The following is a 24,867-nucleotide window of genomic DNA, read 5'->3' as shown; positions in this document are numbered from 1 at the left end:
AGTCCCTTGCTCACTTGGCCACTGGAGTCAAGATAGCCTGGCTGATGAGGATTATGAATTCGAAACCGGTCCCAGGATGCTTGTTTCCGGTCCATGGAAGACATGGCTTGGCAGTTCGGGCTGGACTGTTCCCATGAGGCACAGGGTCAGACTGATTTGCATATAGCTATGTCTGAAATGGGGTGGCTGAGTGGGCTAAAGAATGGTGATGGATTAAACCCAGATCAGTTGACTGGGGGTGAGTGTTTGATTTGCTCAAACGCTCCGTCCATCATCCCCTTTTGTATCGCTTTGCTTGCCCTAAGTGTGGCAGGGTATGCTCAGACGTGAGTCCCTTGCTCACTTGGCCACTGGATTCAAGACAGCCTGGCTGATGAGGATTATGAATCCGAAACCGGTCCCAGGATGCTTTTTTCCGGTCCATAGAAGACATGGCTTGGCAGTTCGGGCTGGACTGTTCCCATGAGGCACAGGGTCAGACTGATTTGCATATAGCTATATCTGACATGGGGTGGCGGAGTGGGCAAAAGAATGGTGATGGATTAAACCCAGATCAGTTGACTGGGGGTGAGTGTTTGATTTGCTCAAACGCTCCGTCCATCATCCCCTTTTGTATCGCTATGTTCTTCTCCACAGCAGCAAATCCGATGAGCGGCTCTTCGCCAAAGGGGTATCCGGCCTCATGGAGCTGTCTCCGGGTATAGCCCTGCACCTCATCTCACTAGAGATGTTTTACTTCAAAAAAGAGACTAAGTCCGAATGTAGAAACCTTCATTGAGACTTCGGCCCAAGGTGATTCGGCAATGGCGCTCCCTTCTCTGACACCACCTGCTGCCTTGCCCCACTGAACTTTACCTTCTCAGAAAGATTTTCTCTAAATATTCTTCAATGTCCCAAGGTCAGTGCTGACCGGGCCCAATCCACTTCTTGTATTCGAACTTCCATCCATCGCAGTAGGTCATATTTTTTTACTTTGATCTGGTTTCGGGCAACTAGATGTCCGCAGTTCGAGCTTTGATCTTTAACTCACTAGATTTTCCTAAAAACTTTAGAAATTCATAACTCCGGTTCTACTGAACAGAGTTTTTGTTGCTTTGGTGTAAAATAATTTAATAAAATATACCAAATGTTTGTAAATTGGTGTGGGATTTTTCTTCGATTGTGTTTTCACTTCTTTAATGTTTGTGTGCTGCATAAATACTTTACACATTGCTTCTAAATTAAGCCTAACTTATTTTTGTGCCAAGCTACTGCGGGTAAATCACAGGTTAATTTACTGACTGTTTGTGGTTCACCCAGCAAGGGATTGTGGATGTTGCCTGACTAAGGTTCACACTCCAGTCAAACGACAACCCAATTTCTCACACCTCATCAGCTCCCCAGCAGACTGAAGAAATAACCGCACAATCTGGTGTTGGCAGATTACCTGCCCACCTTCTCCAGACTTGTGGCTGACACCAATTTTATTTGACCCCTTCCCATGAACCCATAGTAAAGCATCATCCTGTAACTGCCATACAATTTGCCCACCGTAGAAGCCAGGAGGAAGCTTTTTCTGGTGGAAGATTTTCAGCCCGATAAATTAGGAAAATGCTCCACGCCCTGGCCTGGCTTAGAGATTGCTGTGAAGTGACTTGGTTAAAGCCGCTTCCTTTACCAGACCTTTCTAACTGAACACATAAGGATGGATGAAATTGTCTACAATGATCATTTGAAACATGTGACTAGTTCATGAAATATCAACACTAATTGAAATCGAAATCCTGATGGTAACTTCAAAGAAAACAATCAGTCCTTAATTCCAATTTATACTATCATCAGGTTTAAACAAAATGCTTTCCCATATGTATCAAAGGTATGCAAGACCTTACAAAGAATAGCACAGCATCCCCATAAATTCGCTTTTTCGTGTGTCCTTTCACAACTTAGGGGTGTTGGGTAGTCATAGAGACTTGATCTTTCTGAAAGGGAGCACGTATATGTATTTATGGTTGATTCTAAGCTACATTAAAAGAAAAGCAAAATAACTGACTTTTCCTCAGCGGTTCGGGGAAAGCTGAGGAAAACCAATAATGGCCGCGTCCATTTCTCTTTACCGTGATCAGTAACTGTAGCACACATTTACGAGAGGATATTCAAGGATAATGTGACGAAGTACATAGTTTAAACTCGCATGCCTCAGTACACAGAAGAAAAGATTCTCTCGGTAATAAGGCTGTCATTCAGTGACATTGCACCTACTGCAAAACAACGATTGAACTCCATACACAAATCACATGTAAAATCACACAGCTTTTTCAGTCATAAAAAACACAAGGACTGGTTTTATCGATAAATCTAAAATTGCAGCTGGACAAGTGGGAAACCGTGCATCCTAACATGTCCATCTCAGGTAAATTAACCCACCAAAATGCACAATTTTGCGAGAAATGGTCTTAACGTGGGGGTGGTATTTCCCATAGTGATGCACTCCTAATTAAAGCAGAGATACACGCCACTGAGTATTCCATGAAAAGCTTTCTCCTGGAGCAATTCAGATCCATCATAGATTAAAGTTTGACGTACTCGGGAGTCAGTTCTGAACCCTGTAAAGTCGTAAGTTCTAAAGTCGTGATGTAATATTTTCATTCTAAAACCAGGGATGTGCAGTTTGCAGACTGACTGGTTTGTAAATGAGAATGCAATTTACAATGTGACTTATGTACTAGTCGGTAGTTCACAAATATTCCATTCGCTGGGGTTGCAAAACGATCTTAATCAAGCGGGTTGCGATGTACAAACTGTTGTGATTGGCTACAAAGGCAGGGACATAGGCCTGCAAGAAACAACACCTCTCTCTGCAGTTCTATTCCCAAACAGGAGGCATATTTTTAAAAGCAGTCTTTCTCCTTTGTGAATTAGTTACTATTACAACTGGGGGATTGTAACTGATAAATGTTTAGCGACCGAGCATACAGTCATGCTACTCGACTTGATAAATCTGGTCCTCAATAACAATATCTTCCTACACAATGGTCAGTGGTTTCGCCAAAAAAGAGGTGTGGCGATGGGGGCTAAATTTTCCCCATCCTATGCCAATCTATACATGGGACTATTTGAATTGATACACATTTGGCGCAACTGCCCGGAACATCTTTTGGAACATATTCTTTACTTTGGAAGATATATCGATGATATTCTGCTCTTTTGGGAGGATCCAAACAGGAATTAGACCTATTCCATACATTTGTTAATTACAACAGTTATAACCTAGCCTTTACTATGGAGTCAAGCACCAAAAAGATCAACTTTTTAGATCTCACAATTATGGTGGACAAAACACGGTTGATGACCTTACCATACAGGAAACAAACAGCATGCAATGCCACATTGCATGCGAAGAGTGCACATCCACCATCACAAATAAATGCGATACCATTTGGCGAGATGCTACGCATCAAACGTAATTGTAGTGTGGTGTCAGCTCTAGATGGAGAACTTGATAATGTAGAACGTAGATTCACGAAGAGAGGCTACTCTCCAGCCAGCATTAAAGGAGCAAGACAAAAAGTAAATCAAATTAAAAGATCCACTCTACTGACCAGCCATAATGGCAAAACAAAAAGTAATAAATTCAGTAAATTGAATTTTATTGCACCATATTCCTTTGCCAGTACGGATGTGTTCAAAATATTGAAGAAACATTGGCATCTTCTGACCCATGACCCAGATCTTAATACTGTAATTGGCAAAAAACCAATTATTACACATGCTAGAGGCAAAACACTTAGACAACACCTGTGCCCGAGTTTTGTGCCACCATTAAGGAAAGAGAACTGGTTACGAGGAACACAAAAGGGTTTCTACCGCTGTGGCAATTGCAACATATGTTGCTATGGGCTACACAAAAAAACTGAGTTCAAGTACAACACAGAAAAGACATACCACATCAATAGCTTCATAAATTGCAATGCAAAGTTTGTAATTTACTGTATTGTGTGTATGTGCGGAAAGATCTACATAGGGAGTACCATCAGACCCCTCAAAGATAGAATTCAGGAACACATCCGTGCCATCAAAAACAACAATGCACGATGCCCACTGGCAAAACATTTCAATTGTATGCATAATCCTAATGACTTACATAAGCTTGGAATGCACGGCATAGAAAGCATTAATATGGGGCCAAGAGGTGGGGACCAAGCATCATGTCTACGCAAGACAGAAAGCCTTTGGATTATTAGGTTACGTGCGGTGGAACATGGCATTAACATCACAAAGGACCTTCATGAATTTCTATAACTGGCACAGTCTCACAAACGTAAAGTCAACTAATTTGTAAGTGATCAGTGGTTGAAAGCGGATGCACAGCTGTAAAAAATTAAGTCCTTCATGTACCCAGTAGCATGGGCTAGAATGTGATGATATGTGATCTGAAATGTATATATGAAACGCTGATAAGAATTCAAATGATGCACAAAGGTAAATTCATACAATGTTTGTAAAATGTCTCTGTTTCCTTATCTTTCCCCTCAATCTCTGTAATTTGTAGAATAATTCTCTCCTATTTAGACTGTATAAGTGGACAAGGGATCCTATGGATCCGCGAGTTACGTTGGTGGAATAGCTTTAAATTGACCACATCCTACTCAGTCGGTCCCATCATGGACATAATATTTAAATAAATTTCTCTTTTCTTTTCAATTCCCTATATATAGGAATATGGATACACATAGGGTAGGGACTTGTCATTTTTAATGGAATAAAGGACAGGAGTCTTGGTAACTGAATGATAACTTAGAAAGTACTATGTAGAAAAAACAAACTTTCTATTCCTCCTTTTTTTCGGTATCCGACTGGTTTCAAATATGAGTTACTTAAACTGTCTTCAAATCCACAAAAAACAGTAGGGATCGTACGAATTGCGAGTAGTACATGACAATTGCACCCTAGGCGGTATGGTTACGAAAATATTTACAAATGGCCACTCCATTTCATGGCTCATAGACGCGCAACAAATACTCATTGTAAGTCCGCTCTTTGTTTTTAAAGCAAACAAGGGCACTGTGACTTTAAAACAAACCGCCGGGAAACGCGAGGCCCGATTGCAGTACGCGAACGAACGACTCGAGGACAGTCCATGGATAACAACTGACAAGTTTAAGGTGAGATTGCTATGAAGCTACGAAATCACGAGTTCACCGAAGGGTGACTCGATACGTTATTTTTTAAAACATGTGAGACAGCACATACATGCTGTTACTCCATTTGACTCGTAAGGGTATCTTCAGGTGCAAACAGGCTCTAACTGAGCTAACGCATATTTTTTTACTCTTTCTCCCTATCCGTGAATAAAACCTGCTGGCTGCACTTTGAACAATGGCCGGCAGACTCTGGGATCTATCACAATCCCGCCCAATCCGTTACGATTATGATGAGGAAGTTTGGCCAACAAGCCTGATTGGACATTTTCTTTCGTGACCACAACAAATGATTTTTCGGTAAGGATTTTCTCAAATTAAACAGGGTACTAGTACTAGTACGTTGCAAGTATAAAGAGGAGTCCTTTTTTTTCATTTTGGCATAAACAATGTTTTTTTTTAAATGTTTTTAACTAAATGATTAAATATCAATGTATACAACACAAGTCAATGCTCGCCAACTTGATTATGGACTTTTTACAATGTATTAATATATGGTACAATAGTGTTTTTGTGGCTTAGAATACGTAACACTTCTCATGGACCTAAGGGTCAACATCAAATGAATAAAGAGATAGCCCAAATGGTCAAATGACATTAAACATATCTATGATCATCACTGATCCAATAGGACAAATAACATGGCATTACCATCTCTTACAGAATACTTTCTTGAAGCCTGAACAGATACACACTGATTTATAAGTGTGCCACAACACTTGCGTGAAATTGGATTACTTAATAATATCAAGGAACACAACAACCAAGGGAACTATTTCCAGGTTTTAAGATATAAAACTAAGGTGAGAAACATCACTAGATTGCGCGCATATAAATTGCACGAGGTGACGGACATGGTGTCTTTTAAACATAGGTTAGAAAGCCTAACACAATGAGTCACTTTATAGATTTTAAACATTGCTTTTTCTGTTTCGTTTTACTGTGTAAAAAACCTATTAGGCTATTCCACTATAACTTTGTTCTTTCCACCAACACAAACAGTCGGTCTCTGGGAGACACTGTCCACAAGGGTGTTATGTACATTTATATATAAAACATATTTTGTCTTATGAGTAACAACTCAGTTGATTTGTTACCTTCACAAGGGATTTTGCATGACATTATGCGTTTTAATGTTTCTATGAGATCGAAACATATACAGTGTCTGATGGACATGTATGTATATCTTCCTTGCAGCCTTGAGAAAGCCCTGTGGGCGAAATGCGCGTCGGCTGTCACTTGGATTATTATGAACCTGTGGAAAATAAATAATTAACTTCAAGACAGAAGCTTTGATTGGACTATTCAATTTATTCTATTTCCTACAGTCTTTTGTTTTTGAATACAGGGCGTTAAAAAAATCATTGATCGGTGTGCAACAACATCTATACACCCCCCTTTGTAAAAATATTAACTTTGGTGTAGCTTGGGTATTTTGTATTTTTACATGTGACCTGGATTCGGCTGAATCCAAGGACGTATTGACACCTTGGTGGGTAGGTGTCATATACCCTTTAAGCACCCTGGCCTTGGTTGCCGTGGATACCATTAGACTATCAGAGCATAATTGGCACTACTTTGAAGAAGTGCGGTTCATTTGTAAGCAAACCCATAATTCTTGTGTATACAATTCTAATTTTGCTGAACCAGCACTCTGTCACTTGCCTTAACTGTGATATTGGTATTGTTCTATACAAACATCTTAAGAGATGGATAAATTGTGAATCTCCTATTTATAAAAATTGTTGAGTATATAGTTAGGATTAGTGAATCAGCATATAAATCCTAGTCCAGTCAATCAGGGATACAAAAAACTTTTTCTTTGACACAAATCAATTGTTATTATGGCTGCTTTTGATGACATCAGAAATGCACTTATGGACGATTTGTTTAATACAAATCCCACTAACACCAACAATAGTGCTACTAACTCAGGGAAAGAAGGACTAAAACAAAAATTTATACGTCTGGAGAGGCTAAAGAAGCAGGAGCTCTCCCGTTGGTGGGATGCCACTGTCCTTCGCAAATACATAACTAAGGAACAAATACCCAGAGGGCTGCGTATCCTAATTTTTCCCTCCTTTGAGGACCTGGATAAAGGTCACCTCAAAGAATGGGAGAAATTACTACTCAACTCATCTGTAGGTATGATAGACATTTTGATAAGGGATGCAGAGTTAAAGAGAGAAAAACTACTAATAGATATCTCTGTATTAGAAAAAGAAATTGAGGAAATGAATCTTCCAGATGTAGTACAGAAAAATCTGACCATACTAAAAGATGAGATACAATAACATCAGCTCTATCTTAAAGAGAAAAAGTTACAAAAAATACGTAGAGATGAGAGGGACTATCAGAATGGCAGGGTCTATACCTTTGCTCGAAAATTTGATAATGTCAAGACGACAGGACATGGGAACAAAGATGCAAGATCAATGACCACCAAGACCCCAAGTATATCAGAGGCATCAAGTATGAGTAGCATAACAAGTGCAGAATCCTTGGGTATATCAGAACCAACTACAAGCACTAGTACGGATCCATTTTTTTTTAGAGCTACAGAGGTTCCACAAAGGGAACAAGCAAGCCTTACAAAAGGAGCGATTCACAAAAAAACAAGGAGGGGCAAATGTAGAAAGGGATCCAAACACAAAGGTGGGAATGACAACAAGATCAGTAACACGCAACCAGCAACCATAGATTGTACCTATGTTGAAAATGACCAAGATAATGTCAATGTGATCAATTTGTCTGACTATGATTTGTCCAAAACTGAAATAAATCTTCTAAGCAGAGGCCTTGGGTTTTGTCCATATGCTTATCCCGACTTTACATCATTTCATGTGAGTTGTTTTAAATTTACAAGAAAATTGAAACTGCATAAATTCTTTAAGGAAAAAAAACAGATTTGTCTGAACAACACAGACCTAGACACACTAGGACAAACACACTCAATTAAAGATATCAAAGCAGTACACCTACTGATGACTATGGGGGATCAGGATACATCCTTGTCATTGGAAAGCCTCGCATCAGAACTCAATCTTGATACATTTGATGGGACAGATAGTGGGCTACGACCTAAGTCCAAATTTACACCACAACTACCTAGCAATAACTCCATAGATCTTTTTCAGGAATTAGTACATGAAGACTTATATCATTTGGAAGACAAATTTAAGATCAGATATCGTAGAGACAAGTACAACCTTTCCCAAGATGAGTGTGGTGCCTTGAAAAAACTAGTCAGCAACACCTCCCTTGTCATACGTGAGGCTGACAAGGGAGGTAACATAGTTCTCATGAATAAGGTGGACTATATCCAAGAGATAGACAGGCAACTAGCTGACCAAACTACATACACACCACTACCTGGTAATCCAATGAGGCTAACAATCACACTAATCGAAACACGACTAAAGCATTGGAAAGGGAAAGGACTCATTTCAGAAACTGAATTTAGATACCTTTTTAATGACACACCTACCAACCCATGTATATATGTACTTCCCAAAGTACATAAGCAGGGCAGATTTCCTCCCGGAAGACCAATAATTTCTGGAATAAATTCACCGACAGAACAAATATCGGAATCCATACAAATGTATCTGCAACCACATGTAGTAAACCTGCCCTCCTACATAAAGGATACCTGTGATGTCCTAAGCAAGATATCTGATGTCGAATGGACAGAAGGTCATCTATTGGTTACAATGGACGTGTGTTCATTATGCACTTGCATACCAGGGGAAATGGGTCTCAATGCAATTGAACACTTTCTGGACAGTCGTCCAATTGAATGCTATGAGCATACAGTCATGCTACTCGACTTGATAAATCTGGTCCTCAATAACAATATCTTCCTACACAATGGTCAGTGGTTTCGCCAAAAAAGAGGTGTGGCGATGGGGGCTAAATTTTCCCCATCCTATGCCAATCTATACATGGGACTATTTGAATTGATACACATTTGGCGCAACTGCCCGGAACATCTTTTGGAACATATTCTTTACTTTGGAAGATATATCGATGATATTCTGCTCTTTTGGGCAGGATCCAAACAGGAATTAGACCTATTCCATACATTTGTTAATGACAACAGTTATAACCTAGCCTTTACTATGGAGTCAAGCACCAAAAAGATCAACTTTTTAGATCTCACAATGATGGTGGACAAAACACGGTTGATGACCTTACCATACAGGCAACAAACAGCATGCAATGCCACATTGCATGCGAAGAGTGCACATCCACCATCACAAATAAATGCGATACCATTTGGCGAGATGCTACGCATCAAACGTAATTGTAGTGTGGTGTCAGCTCTAGTTGGAGAACTTGATAATGTAGAACGTAGATTCACGAAGAGAGGCTACTCTCCAGCCAGCATTAAAGGAGCAAGACAAAAAGTAAATCAAATTAAAAGATCCACTCTACTGACCAGCCATAATGGCAAAACAAAAAGTAATAAATTCAGTAAATTGAATTTTATTGCACCATATTCCTGTGCCAGTACGGATGTGTTCAAAATATTGAAGAAACATTGGCATCTTCTGACCCATGACCCAGATCTTAATACTGTAATTGGCAAAAAACCAATTATTACACATGCTAGAGGCAAAACACTTAGACAACACCTGTGCCCGAGTTTTGTGCCACCATTAAGGAAAGAGAACTGGTTACGAGGAACACAAAAGGGTTTCTACCGCTGTGGCAATTGCAACATATGTTGCTATGGGCTACACAAAAAAACTGAGTTCAAGTACAACACAGAAAAGACATACCACATCAATAGCTTCATAAATTGCAATGCGAAGTTTGTAATTTACTGTATTGTGTGTATGTGCGGAAAGATCTACATAGGGAGTACCATCAGACCCCTCAAAGATAGAATTCAGGAACACATCCGTGCCATCAAAAACAACAATGCACGATACCCACTGGCAAAACATTTCAATTGTATGCATAATCCTAATGACTTACATAAGCTTGGAATGCACGGCATAAAAAGCATTAATATGGGGCCAAGAGGTGGGGACCAAGCATCATGTCTACGCAAGACAGAAAGCCTTTGGATTATTAGGTTACGTGCGGTGGGACATGGCATTAACATCACAAAGGACCTTCATGAATTTCTATAACTGGCACAGTCTCACAAACGTAAAGTCAACTAATTTGTAAGTGATCAGTGGTTGAAAGCGGATGCACAGCTGTAAAAAATTAAGTCCTTCATGTACCCAGTAGCATGGGCTAGAATGTATAACCTGATGTGATAATATGTGATCTGAAATGTATATATGAAACGCTGATAAGAATTCAAATGATGCACAAAGGTAAATTCATACAATGTTTGTAAAATGTCTCTGTTTCCTTATCTTTCCCCTCAATCTCTGTAATTTGTAGAATAATTCTCTCCTATTTAGACTGTATAAGTGGACAAGGGATCCTATGGATCCGCGAGTTACGTTGGTGGAATAGCTTTAAATTGACCACATCCTACTCAGTCGGTCCCATCATGGACATAATATTTAAATAAATTTCTCTTTTCTTTTCAATTCCCTATATATAGGAATATGGATACACATAGGGTAGGGACTTGTCATTTTTAATGGAATAAAGGACAGGAGTCTTGGTAACTGAATGATAACTTAGAAAGTACTATGTAGAAAAAACAAACTTTCTATTCCTCCTTTTTTTCGGTATCCGACTGGTTTCAAATATGAGTTACTTAAACTGTCTTCAAATCCACAAAAAACAGTAGGGATCGTACGAATTGCGAGTAGTACATGACAATTGCACCCTAGGCGGTATGGTTACGAAAATATTTACAAATGGCCACTCCATTTCATGGCTCATAGACGCGCAACAAATACTCATTGTAAGTCCGCTCTTTGTTTTTAAAACAAACAAGGGCACTGTGACTTTAAAACAAACCGCCGGGAAACACGAGGCCCGATTGCAGTACGCGAACGAACGACTCGAGGACAGTCCATGGATAACAACTGACAAGTTTAAGGTGAGATTGCTATGAAGCTACGAAATCACGAGTTCACCGAAGGGTGACTCGATACGTTATTTTTTAAAACATGTGAGACAGCACATACATGCTGTTACTCCATTTGACTCTTAAGGGTATCTTCAGGTGCAAACAGGCTCTAACTGAGCTAACGCATATTTTTTTACTCTTTCTCCCTATCCGTGAATAAAACCTGCTGGCTGCAATTTGAACATCGGCCGGCAGACTCTGGGATCTATCACAATCCCGCCCAATCCATTACGATTATGATGAGGAAGTTTGGCCAACAAGCCTGATTGGACATTTTCTTTCGTGACCACAACAAATGATTTTTCGGTAAGGATTTTCTCAAATTAAACAGGGTACTAGTACTAGTACGTTGCAAGTATAAAGAGGAGTCCTTTTTTTTCATTTTGGCATAAACAATGTTTTTTTTAAATGTTTTTAACTAAATGATTAAATATCAATGTATACACCACAAGTCAATGCTCGCCAACTTGATTATGGACTTTTTACAATGTATTAATATATGGTACAATAGTTTTTTTGTGGCTTAGAATACGTAACACTTCTCATGGACCTAAGGGTCAACATCAAATGAATAAAGAGATAGCCCAAATGGTCAAATGACATTAAACATATCTATGATCATCACTGATCCAATAGGACAAATAACATGGCATTACCATCTCTTACAGAATACATTCTTAAAGCCTGAACAGATACACACTGATTTATAAGTGTGCCACAACACTTGCGTGAAATTGGATTACTTAATAATATCAAGGAACACAACAACCAAGGGAACTATTTCCAGGTTTTAAGATATAAAACTAAGGTGAGAAACATCACTAGATTGCACGCATATAAATTGCACGAGGTGACGGACATGGTGTCTTTTAAACGTAGGTTAGAAAGCCTAACACAATGAGTCACTTTATAGATTTTAAACATTGCTTTTTCTGTTTCGTTTTACTGTGTAAAAAACCTATTAGGCTATTCCACTATAACTTTGTTCTTTCCACCAACACAAACAGTCGGTCTCTGGGAGACACTGTCCACAAGGGTGTTATGTACATTTATATATAAAATATATTTTGTCTTATGAGTAACAACTCAGTTGATTTGTTACCTTCACAAGGGATTTTGCATGACATTATGCGGTTTAATGTTTCTATGAGATCGAAACATATACAGTGTCTGATGGACATGTATGTATATCTTCCTTGCAGCCTTGAGAAAGCCCTGTGGGCGAAATGCGCGTCGGCTGTCACTTGGATTATTATGAACCTGTGGAAAATAAATAATTAACTTCAAGACAGAAGCTTTGATTGGACTATTCAATTGATTCTATTTCCTACAGTCTTTTGTTTTTGAATACAGGGCGTTAAAAAATCATTGATCTGTGTGCAACAACATCTATACGCCCCCCTTTGTAAAAATATTAACTTTGGTGTACCTTGGGTATTTTGTATTTTTACATGTGACCTGGATTCGGCTGAATCCAAGGACGTATTGACACCTTGGTGGGTAGGTGTCATATACCCTTTAAGCACCCTGGCCTTGGTTGCCGTGGATACCATTAGACTATCAGAGCATAATTGGCACTACTTTGAAGAAGTGTGGTTCATTTGTAAGCAAACCCATAATTCTTGTGTATACAAAAAAAAAAACGTTCATCCTAACATGTCCATCTCAGGTAAATTAACTCACCAAAATGCACAATTTTGCGAGAAATGGTCTTAACGTGGGGGTGGTATTTCCCATAGTGATACACTCCTAATTAAAGCAGAGATACACGCCACTGAGTATTCCATGAAAAGCTTTCTCCTGGAGCAATTCAGATCCATCATAGATTAAAGTTTGACGTACTCGGGAGTCAGTTCTGAACCCTGTAAAGTCGTAAGTTCTAAAGTCGTGATGTAATATTTTCATTCTAAAACCAGGGATGTGCAGTTTGCAGACTGACTGGTTTGTAAATTAGAATGCAATTTACAATGTGACTTATGTACTAGTCGGTAGTTCACAAATATTCCATTCGCTGGGGTTGCAAAACGATCTTAATCAAGCGGGTTGCGATGTACAAACTGTTGTGATTAGCTACAAAGGCAGGGACATAGGCCTGCAAGAAACAACACCTCTCTCTGCAGTTCTATTCCCAAACAGGAGGCATATTTTTAAAAGCAGTCTTTCTCCTTTGTGAATTAGTTACTATTACAACTGGGGGATTGTAACTGATAAATGTTTAGCGACCGTAGTTGCGGTCACAAACCGAAGTAAAATTCTATCACATCCTAACTCAAATCTTTATAAACTGGTGACTTGTGGACCAGTGAAGATTACATGATAAAATGCATAATGTAGTTTGGGGATCCTGCAAGCTAGCAGCAACACCACTCTTCAGTCCATTAAAGACGCCTACATTTAACAAATTATAAAGCAAGTATTCCATCTGTTGAACCTCTCTTGGCAATACCAATACCAATATCAATAAATCATTACTGTGTTGTATAAATTGCATTGGCCTGAGTAGATCTCATAAGCACCAAGAGGAATAATACATAGTGTAACCTCTTTGGAGAAAAGGAGACATGGCAGGTGTCTCTCAATCCTCTTATCTGCATGAGTCTAACTTGTTGTAAAGGTGTGTTATGAGCCAGATCCAGTAATGTTTATCTGCAGCAGGAGCATTGTACATTCATATAGATCTCCATCCTGCCTTCTAGAAAAAGTAGATCTACATAGTTTTTTCCAACATAACAGCTATTTAATACGTGCTATATGTCCCTCAAACTTGTGTAAGAAAGTGATAATTATGGTAATCACAACAGTCACAATATAAAACAAAAGGAACATTAGGAAAAACCGAGCATATCTCTTCATACATCTCTACAGTCCATTTTTCATTAGTTTAGTCTCTACCTAATATCTACATATCTGTTCTGAGCCTCATGATTATTCGATTGTCTGAATGGGTATTTGGACTCCCTAAATATTTCAATGGGAAGCCTTGTAAGTACCCCTGTACCACCAAGCATATTACGGGTTTCCTCTTCATCAGCAGTTCTCATGGCATGAAAATGCTGGCAGTGAGGAAACATAGGGGGCCCTACAGGGCCCCTGTTCCCTCAAGGGCTAGGGAAGCATGCAGGGGGGGCACACGGTGTTCCCCACTGTCTGTAAGCACCCACTGTCCCAGCACGGCATGGACTTCACTGTCCATGCTGTACTGGAACGCGCTGTTGTGCGCCCATGGCACTAACTTTTGTAAGTCTCTCATATGAGCTTTTGAAAGGCACCGCCGTTGGCCCGCCACTGCAGGACCGCCCGCCCGGATTATAACTTGTAGTTCGGCGGGAAGTCGGCAGTCAGTTTTGGTGATGTGGGAGTGGGGCAGTGGCGTGTTGCCCTGCTCTCACACTACCAAAGTTGTAATCAGGCCCATTGACAGGTACAGATTGTTAGAGTACCTTTATTTCAGAAGAGTAGAGGCGGTATATGATAAATATCAACTGAGGAGCAATGTTATTTAGGACCTTATTACATATTTAGACGCAGTGTTGTCTAGGAACACACACAGATGTCTGTCTATCCCACCACATGTCCAAGTTGTTTGTCACCTTCATCTTTTATCACCAGGCAGCTATCCGGATTGAGTAGCCACAGCAGGAGGTGTGTACTATAGCTCACTTTCCTGGTTTTCCATAATCTCCTTGATATAATGCTGCTTCACATAAACACATTGTATTTCCAAATAATCCACAAGACTCACAACAAAAAAATAGATTTGTTTTGGTTGCAAAATGTTCCCAATTTATAGGCTGTGTGGTTGGTACACATGTTTTATTTTGTCTACTAAGTGCTTCCTATATTCACACGATTCTTACATTTTCAGGCAGTATGACCAATGGAACTGATTTTCTAGAGGAGACTTTGGAGATGACTCCATAGTAGGTATTTACTTTAATGTAGAGATTATTAATGTAAATCTGTACTTGCACTGATTTTAACTGTAACATTATGCTTGTGGTAGGCCACAGTGCATGTGCTTTCTTTACTTCAATAGTGACACCGTATCTAAAATGCCTCAACACCTAATTAAAGAAAATATAATGTTGCTCACGGATGAACAAGGGCAGTAATAGAGTGTATCTTTGGACTTCTGATGAGTAGATTTCTCTTCCTACATAAAAGTGGTGGTGCTTCTCAATATTTCCCTGTAGTGGATGCTTATGCAGTATTTCACAACATTGTCGATGGAGAGCAGGCTGGCTACAGGACGCCAGCAAGGCCAGCCAAGAAAGTACCTTTGAAGGAGCAAAGCGTTGATGCTAAGGGCTCGATGCGTCAATCGTTTCCACTCAGTTGGTTGCTGCGTCATGGTCGAGCTTCGCTGAAGTGAAGGCAATGCATTGTCTTCTACCCACACAGAGCGTCGTTGTCAGGCTGCGCAGGCTGTAGAACTGCTGTAGTCGAACAACCTTTGCATCAGTATTGAAGGGCTGTGTGTCGGTTCCGATTGGTGCAGTGGTGATGATGCATCGGTTTGAAGAAAGCAGCTGCAGAACCCACTTCTACGGCTCAAAACTTGGAGAGGGCACCTCCGGCAAGGGCAGGACTCACAGACAGCAGATTCCAGCAGCACCATCAAAATTGCAGGAAGTCTGTTGTGTCCCTGAGACTTCAGAAAACAGGAGGCAAGCCAGCAAGCCCTTGGGGATCATTTGAAGAGAAGTCGGAGTCCAGTTGTCCTTCCAGCAGATGCAGGGAGCAGCATGCAGCAGGGCAACAAGCATAATGGTAGTCTTTTCCAAAAAGCAGTCCAGTTGAGTACTTTAAGCAGCACAGAAGTCCTGCCAGGGTTCAGTTCAAGATCTAGAAGTGTCTCATTTGGTAGGGCCAGAGCCCCACTTCTTATACTTAAAAATGCCTTTATTGTAGGGAGTGACTTCAGAGAAAGTCTCCAAAGTGCACAAGGACCCCTTTCAACCCAGTCCTGTCTGCCAGGCTAACCTTTGGGGTTAATCAGTGCTTTGTATGAGGAAAGGACACAGCCTATTCAGATGCAAGTGAGCCACATCTCCCCTCTTCCTGCCCAGCAAGTCTATCAGAATGCAGATGAGTTCTCTGTCAGACCCAGCCTTTCCTGTGTTTGTAGCTGTCTAGAAGGAATGTACAAGGTGTAGCTGTCAACCGGCCCAGACGTGTGTTATAGACAGACTGTCAGGCACACAGGGCAGTAAGTACAGTGAAATATTCACTTTCTAAAAGTGGCATTTCTAAAACAGTAATGTTAAATTCAACTTCACCAGTAAGAAGGATTTATCATTACCATTCATTCCAAACCTGTCAAACATGAAAAAGCTACTCCTCTCTGAAAATAATAGCTTAAAAGTATATTAAGGAATTTTCAATTCTGGCCTATGAAAGGGGTAGACCTCACAGTAGTGAAAAATGAAATTGGTTATTTGTCACCACTAGTACACAAAGGTACATGTCTTCGTTTTGTTCAGATAGCAAATTGCCCTTAGGGTTACTTAGAACCTAACTTAGGGGTGACGTATATGTAATAAAAGTGGAGTTTAAGGCTTAGCAAGCAGTTTAAATGCCAAGTCAAAGTGACAGTAAACTGCACTGCACTGCACACAGGCACTGCAGTGCCATGCCTGAGACAGGTTTGAAAGGAGGCTTCTGTGGGTGGTACAATCGGTGCTGCAGCACACTAGTAGCATTTGAATTACAGACTCTGTGTATATGGTATACCACTTTCAAGGGACTTACCAGTACAACAAATATGCCAAATCAGGAACACACCAATGTCAGCATGTTTAGGGTAAAGCACTTTCGCACTGGTTAGCAGCGGTAAAGTGTGCAGAGTCCGAATGCCAACAACAAGAGTTCATCAAAAAGAGGAGGAGGAATGCAAAAGGTTTGGGGTGACCCCTCAGAGAGGGCCATTTTCCAACTCTAACAATGTGATACACATAGCTGCTGAAACATCAACAGGTCTTGGCTAACATCAGACCTGAAAAAAAGCCAATTGGTTGGCCATTGGCTGCTAGCCTCTTGTCTTTAACACTTGTTTGCAATATTTTTGGATAACATTCTTACAAACAGACGGACAGAGAGGCTTGCACAGACAGACAAAAAATGAGGTTTGCACAGGCAGAGAGACTACCACAGACTGGTAGAGAGCTTGTACAGACAGTGGTGCACAGCTAGACAGAGTAGCTTGGACAGACAGAAAAAGAGGCATGCACAGCCAGAAATAGATACTTAGCATACAGATGAGACTTGCACAACCAGACAGACAAAGGGGCTTGCACAGACAGACAGACACAGAGGCTTGCACAGATAAACATACAAGTAAACAGACATAGGTTTGCACAGACTGACAGACTAACAAGCTTGCGCAGACCGACAGACTGGCAGAGGCTTGCACAGACAGACACAGATGCTTGCACAGACTGAAAGATGGGCTTGCACAGACTGGCAGGTGGGCTTGCACAGACAGAGTCTTAGAGAGGCTTGCACAGACAGATAGATAGATAGATAGATAGATAGATAGATAGATAGATAGATAGATAGATAGATAGAGCTGCAAAGATAGATGGACAGACAGATAAGACTATCTGAAAGTTTGGCAGAATTAAAATTTGTAATATAATATTTTAATGTCTATGTAAGCAGGACATATCAAGGCAGATAAGGTAGGCAAAATACTACTTGAATATTTAAGAACAATAAAAGGGCATTTGGTAAGTGGTAGAGTTGGAACCGGTAGTCCAGACAGACAAGGATATTACTGGGCATCAATAATAGATTTGATAGTTTACGATTCTAGTTTGTACTTTCTAATGACTGAAGTAAAAATGCATTTCCCTGATGTTAGTGACCATGTTATTCTTCAAGTAACAATCAATTGTCAATTGCAGCACATTTTTAACTGGGCACTTGGAACTAGGATTAAAGCTGGGCCGAATGCACTGGAATGCTTCTAATATAATTTCTTTCAATAAACAAATTGTTCAAAATGTAGACCTTTGCAGGAGGATGAGATAATTCTTGCCTTTGAAAATTGGATCTTTTATTCTGTAAAAGAAGTAAAAACAATAAGCCATCCAATCAAAGGGAAGGCAAAACCTTTAAGAGACTCTTTTGATGCCAAGTTATCTGCAAAAATACATCACAGCATATGGCAACAATTTCTGCAGTTTTGTACTTTTCGGAAAAAGAGATCCAGCTTAGGAAGAAAAGGAGAAGATATCGGATGGTAGAAATATTTGACACAAATTGGCACGTTCTCCAGCAGGCTGTCCTCAAGAAAAATCCAAACCAATTTGGAGAAATGTGCTTCAGAAAAAACTCCAGTTACCGTGTCATACTACCTAATTCCTGCAAAGGACCTGATGTAGGTAGGCAAATACCGGTCGGAAACGGCCGAAAATACAGATTTTCGGCCGTTTCCGACGGGTATTTGGATAGTGAGATGTAGGGGCATGTTAAATTACAGAATCGGTAATTTTACAGAATCTGTAATTTAACATGTAGGTAGCACTGTAATCAGTGCTACAAGGGATTAAGAATTCGTTATTTACCACCAACTAGAAGTTGGTGGTAAATAATGAAAACCCTTCAAAAAGCATTTTTTTTGCTTTAAAATATGTGCCATGTTGCAGACATACATGCCCTAAGGGCATATATGTCAGCAACAAGTGCACCCATGCACAATTGAGGGGTGCAACAGGGTGTCAAAGTGACACCCTGTCCCCCTTGCAAATTCGGTAATTTTACCAAATCGGTATTTACCGATTCGGTAATTGGCATTGATTCCTATGGGCTTTGAGCCGAATCATTCCGATTCGGTAATTTCAAAAGTGAAATTACCTACATCCCATTTACCTACTCTTAAATACCGAATCGGTATGATTCGGTATTTAAGAGTAGGTAAATCGAGATTACCTACATCTGGCCCACCATGACTAAATTGTACTCTGCAAATCCCGCTTCTACTCAAAAACACCTTTTTTTCCCCCTATGTAGGTGGAGGTCTATAAATCAGATGATATTTCTCCTCCAACAAGTAAACAAATAGGAAATTATGTATGTAAAGCTAGATAGTCTGGAGCATTGGACCCTGATCAGGTGCCAGTACCAGTGCTAAAATATGACCAGGATGCGTTGGGATAGTTTTTGTTTTCATTATTTGTTTTTCTGTTATAAAACAGGTGAAATCCTAAAATCCTGGCTAGGGAGTATTGTAGTTCTAACACACAAGAATGGATCTGATAGAGATTGAGGCAACTAAGGCAAATAGCATTGCTAGATGTTATGTTATGTTATTGTTATGTTATTGCTTTTTATTGTGCGCACAGCTACTCCAGCTAAGGAGCGTCCTGGCGCATTTGACAAGGAAGTGCATATAAAAACATAACACAGCAGGAAGGGAAACCAGGAAAGACCACTCTAAATTAAAAGTACATCACACAGGCTGGGGCTAAAGAAGAGAACTAAAACAAGAATGTTTTCAAGGCTTTCCGAAAAGCCATGAGATCCTCCAACTGGCGGATTTCTACCGGGAGAGAGTTCCAAGCTGATGCCGCTTTAACACCGAAGGAACGTGCCCCCATACGGCAAAGCCTGTATCTGGGGACTACAGCCAAGGCCTGGCCCTGGGAGCGAAGAGTGCGAGTAGGGACATAGAAAGACAAAGAGCAAGCCAGAATTTCAGGGCCTATGCCTGATGTGACAGGAAGAATCTTCGCAAGAAGTGTGTTACATAGCGACTGTGCAAAATGTAACTGACAAATACGTGCTTTTAAATCTCAAATCCTTAACATGTATTTTTTAAATAGATTTCTCAACTGCTTTAGTTCGTGTGCACAGGCCTGCCTTGTGTAGTAAACCGACAAAACTAGGTATCCCACTAATAATTAATTTGCGTAAATCTACTTGAGGTCGAATTTTGCTGGGTTAGAGTAGAGGCTGAACCCTAAAAGTACAAATAAGAAATGGGTTGAAACTGAAATGTTTAATGGCACCTTTGTTGTTTTCTCAGTTCCCTTCTGATTTACCTGCCCTCTTTCTTCAGCCACAAAACTACCCGCACAAACGTTCTTCTAAACGTGTTCACATATTGATGCATACTGATGACGTGTTTTAAACATTTTTTTAAATCTATATAGGGCTGCAGCGCAATCTCAGTACTCTAGATTTATATGCCAATGAGAATTTCTTGAAAGTTAATGTATCTAAAACTAAAGTGGTTGCGTTTAAGGGCAGGAAATATTATGAACCATTTGGTGGAATTTAGGGGCAGAGTGGCTCGAGCAAACAAAGCAGTATTCCTACTTTGTTAGAGTATTTTTTCATGATTTTATGAATAGATATCTTTTCACACAAACCGGGACCTTTCCTGATCTAGTAAACTTTAAATGTCCCACACCTATAAGTTATTAGCTTTGGAACGTAGTGTACAAAGATGCATACTGCAGTTAAGATTAGAGTGCTGATTACGAGTTTGGTGGTCGGACTGCGCCCGAGAACCGCATCCATGTCATCTACGATATGGTTGCACCGGCGATCAACCGCCCACTGCATTATGAGTTTTGCTGTCTGAAACACCAACCGTTGCCATGGCATTCCACCCAGCAGGAATGATTCGGTCTCCCATGTCGGTGGTATGCCTACAAATGCCTCCAGGTCCGAAGTCCACCTTCCAAGCGTATTCCAACTACACATTTGTACTCGCACTCTCCCTGCAGTGGTCACCAAATGAAAGTTACCCAATAGCGGTTGACCAACACGATATGCGCCAAAAAATACTACACAGCAATGCCGATTGCACGGATTTAAAAAAAAACTATACACCTGATGTGCCTTGACAAGTGAACACGCCTACAAATCACACTATAAAACACCCCATCCATGACCAGCATTTTTGCTTCCAATCCGTAGCCCACAAGACAGGCATAAGTGTTTTCTGCCTTTTTGAGATAAGGCACCATTGTTTCGTCTTTCCATTTAGCACTTTCTACCACCTCGAATATTTTGTTTAGCACCTTTTTTCTTCTATAACTTGTTGGTTTTTCATTCATATACGCACTCACATTTTATGTTTTCCCCATGCCGGGGAAAAATAAAACAAGCTTCATTGAGCAAGAGTTGACCATCATGGTGGATGAAATCATTAGAGTAGAGCCACACAATTATTGGAGCAGGCTCCTCCCAGGAGGAAAACCGAAATGTGGGACAGTATAGTGAACCGAGTGAATGCTTTCGGTAACACCCTGCACACACAGGGCGACTTTAGGAAGAGGTGGAATGACCTCAGGTTGGGGGTATGTACCAGGTACAAGAGTCAACACCTGGAGGTGGCCCATCCTACGTACTCTTACAACTCTTACCCTGGGAGGAGAAGGTCTTGGCCATCCTGCGTAATGAGGGCTTGACAGTAAACTAGGGGGGAGTGGAGTCAGGTGAGCTACACTTCAAGTAACAGCCACAATAGCACCATTTCCAGTTTGCTCTCAACTCTGCTTTTGCTATTCTGTTCTTTGTCTATGTTCCTAACATGCAATACTCAAAGTATCTGAGATGTTGGTTTGTCTGTGGCAATGTGTATTGCTGCATATAAGCCCACATGTATCCAACTCCATGACCGGCCACATGTTGCGATGCTGCCGGTAAGCACATTACTATCATAATATCAATCCAGGACCCGTGAAATGTGTTAAAATGTAAATCTGTGGTCCATCCCAAATAGATGATGCTAACAGCCATGGTACACTAACTGTTCGTCAAGTGTTGGTAAAGTGAGATTGAAGTGACTACAACTACCATGAGGCCATCTCACTCCAACTCTAACATAGATGCTACACTTCTTTTGCCCCTTCACACTTGTCTGCCATCTTACAACTTCTACACTAGTCATGTAGGTTACCATTAGTCAAGTGTTGCTAAAGTGACATTGAAGTGACTGCAACTACCATGAGGCCTTGTCACTCCAACTCTAACCAAGATCCTTTTGCCCCTTCTCACTTGTCTGTCATATCACTACTGAAGTTCTTTCATTATGCAGGTTACCATTTGTCAAGTGTTGTTAAAGTGATATTGAAGTGACTACAACCACCATGCGGCCTTGTGTTTGTAACTCTGAACAAGATACTACACTCCTTTTGACCCTTATCACTTATCTACCATAATACAACTGATCTACACTCATCATGGACTGTGCAATTTACAGACAATGCTCCACTCAGATATATGTCTGAATACTTTGAGTTGATGGGTCCACTACACCATCAAGCAAACTATTGATAGCATGATAGCTTGAGTGACACCATAACAAGGGTATACCCCTAATATATGTCATCCATAAAGGAGACTCAACTCATTAGTAGTGCCAGGTGACCCCTTGACTCTGCACTTCTCACATGATAAGCAATGCTAAATATACAGCCAAGCTGGGTGTTTGCCTGTATTAGACATAACTAGAAAAGTCAAAGGGCTATCCCTGGAAGAGTTTCGTTAAAAGGGATGCCATCTCATTCACTCGCAAAATATACTATATTAATTGTTCAAATCACTGGTCACAAACTAATTCATAACGTTCACAATCTTTTTATTAGAAAACATATTGGTTAAAATTTCAGTATAGAATCAATTGGAATCTACTGAAAACATGTAAAATAAAAACATCTCATATTGTACAATAAATTAAAAAGAAACCTAAAACATTTTCACATTTATACAACATATCAAGGATGAAGAAAAAACAATTTCTAAATTATCAACAAGTTCCTACAACCCATCACAAGGAAAATATTTTAAGGCAAAAAATGAGAAAAAACCCCTAAAATGAAACAACTCTTGTTGCTACAGATTGTCAGATTCAAAAGCATTTACATAAATTCATTCGGATTTCCAGTATTACAATATGCAAAATATCAGGAATCTCCTTGGCTTGAATTCTATTGTAAAAAGCGTGGGGTCTTCTCTCTTTTTTTGACTTAGACATAACTAGGCCTTGGAATGGACAACTACACGTCATGTGTTTGTAGCAGAGATTTGGAGATTTCATGTCTATCACTAAAGCCAAAATGCTACACATCTTCACATCTAATGAGTCGATTAAATCTACTACATCTATTGAATGTCAACAAATGTCTAATTACCAACTTCAACTCCATGCAAATATATGACAATACTAATCTCTATCTATTTGGTTCAATTCTAGGTCCTCATTTACTTCGACACAAACAATGTGGATGTAGTTACCTCACTTCTACCATTAACAATGTTTTCTATCTCTAAACAGGTCGATCCACCACTGCACCTGCACAGAGGTTGGAAACCGAACAGAGTTCCTCTGCACCCCAGGATGAAGCCCTCAGCGATGACAATGCTTCTGAAGAGGTCAACGTGAATGACGGTTCTGGCCCACCTGGTCAGCCTGGGCAGACGCCAATAGTGGGTCTCACTGTGCCCACTATAACCCCTATCACCACTGCTGCAACATCTCTCAACCACTGCTACCCCAACCTGTCTGCCTAGCACAGTCAATTCTATCCTGTGCTCCCCCAGTCCTGGAATCTGGGATGGCTAACGGCACTCTAGTCAAAGAGGAACCAGGACCCAGTGGGAGGGTGCATTCTGTGCAAAGTGCTATGGGGTTAGCCCACAGAGTGATCCCACTGGGGGCCACAGACACCTAGGCTGCCACCACCCAAGTCCTGGAAGTCTATCAGGACTCTCAAAGTGTCATGGGCCAGGTATTAGCTAAAATCTGTGAAATGAAGGCGCTGCAGAACGACACATACCAGGAAATTGCTGCTATCTACATTAGCCGGCATCCACACCAAGGTGGACTCCCTAGTTAGGGTGCTGCGGGACATAAACACCACCCTGTGCAGGCCCCCTGTCTCAGCAGCTCCATATCCCCCTTCTGTCCGACAGAGAGCTCAACCATGCAAAAACCCAGGAGCTCAGAATGGCAAGACTGATACCACAGCCAGTTAGAGATCTCGACCCTAATGTCCTCCTGGGTGTGCTACACAGTCACTTTGTTGAACTATTCCTGCCTACTTTTCCACACCTGACGCAGGCCTCAAAGTCTACTCGTCCTATTTTTAGCACCTACTAGTCCCATCTGGCCAGTAAACTTAGGCTGGAAAGGAACACGTGTTCTGTTTATTCAGAAAGTGAATGAGCAATAAAAAGGCTATTAAATCTTGTTTTTATCTTGACACATTTGCTGTCTGTTCAAGGAAAGGTCAAATGTCAGTTTGTCTTTTAACTAATCACTTCTTGGAAAATTAGGTTTATTTTTCTCTCTTACTAGAGTTAGAGGTTGTCATCAAGTAAGCTGTTGGAAGATGTCAGTTATTTTTCTCTAACACATAACATTTAAATAACTAGCAGGTAAATTAATGTTACAAATATTTCAAAATCTATCAGGAATTACAAAAGCAATTTTATTTTGTACTTGAATGTGATGCAAACAAAGAGTTAAATAGGAGCAAAAGAAGCCAGAACACTTTACTTGGTGATGTGCAAACGGCACACATTTGCAGAAACTGTATTTCCAAACTTTGGGCCTGAGTCACAAAAGAAAACTTAGACCTAAAGTCTAACTATACTACTACTAAAGTTAGACTTTTGATCTAAGTT

At 40.4% G+C, this 24,867-nt stretch overlaps 1 long non-coding RNA gene across 5 annotated transcripts in view; it reads left to right on the top strand.

The window, feature by feature from the left end:
• The window catches only part of LOC144819034 (uncharacterized), an 81,065-nt gene extending 56,628 nt beyond the window's left edge, over nucleotides 1–24,437 (top strand). Inside the window, exons 3-8 of one of the 5 annotated variants that reach the window (XR_013607203.1) lie at nucleotides 5,370–5,480; nucleotides 5,844–5,983; nucleotides 11,422–11,532; nucleotides 11,895–12,034; nucleotides 15,092–15,150; nucleotides 23,516–24,437. This is a non-coding gene — a long non-coding RNA (uncharacterized LOC144819034). The remainder of the gene's footprint in view (nucleotides 1–5,369; nucleotides 5,481–5,843; nucleotides 5,984–11,421; nucleotides 11,533–11,894; nucleotides 12,035–15,091; nucleotides 15,151–23,515) is intronic. The other 4 variants (XR_013607202.1, XR_013607206.1, XR_013607204.1 and 1 more) reach the window with 4 other exon arrangements.
• The last annotated feature ends 430 nt before the right edge of the window (nucleotides 24,438–24,867 follow it).

Source organism: Lissotriton helveticus, chromosome 2_1 (assembly GCF_964261635.1).
Source record: "Lissotriton helveticus chromosome 2_1, aLisHel1.1, whole genome shotgun sequence".
NCBI classification, from domain to species: Eukaryota; Metazoa; Chordata; class Amphibia; order Caudata; family Salamandridae; genus Lissotriton; species Lissotriton helveticus.
This window is presented reverse-complemented; position numbering and strand designations above follow the sequence as displayed.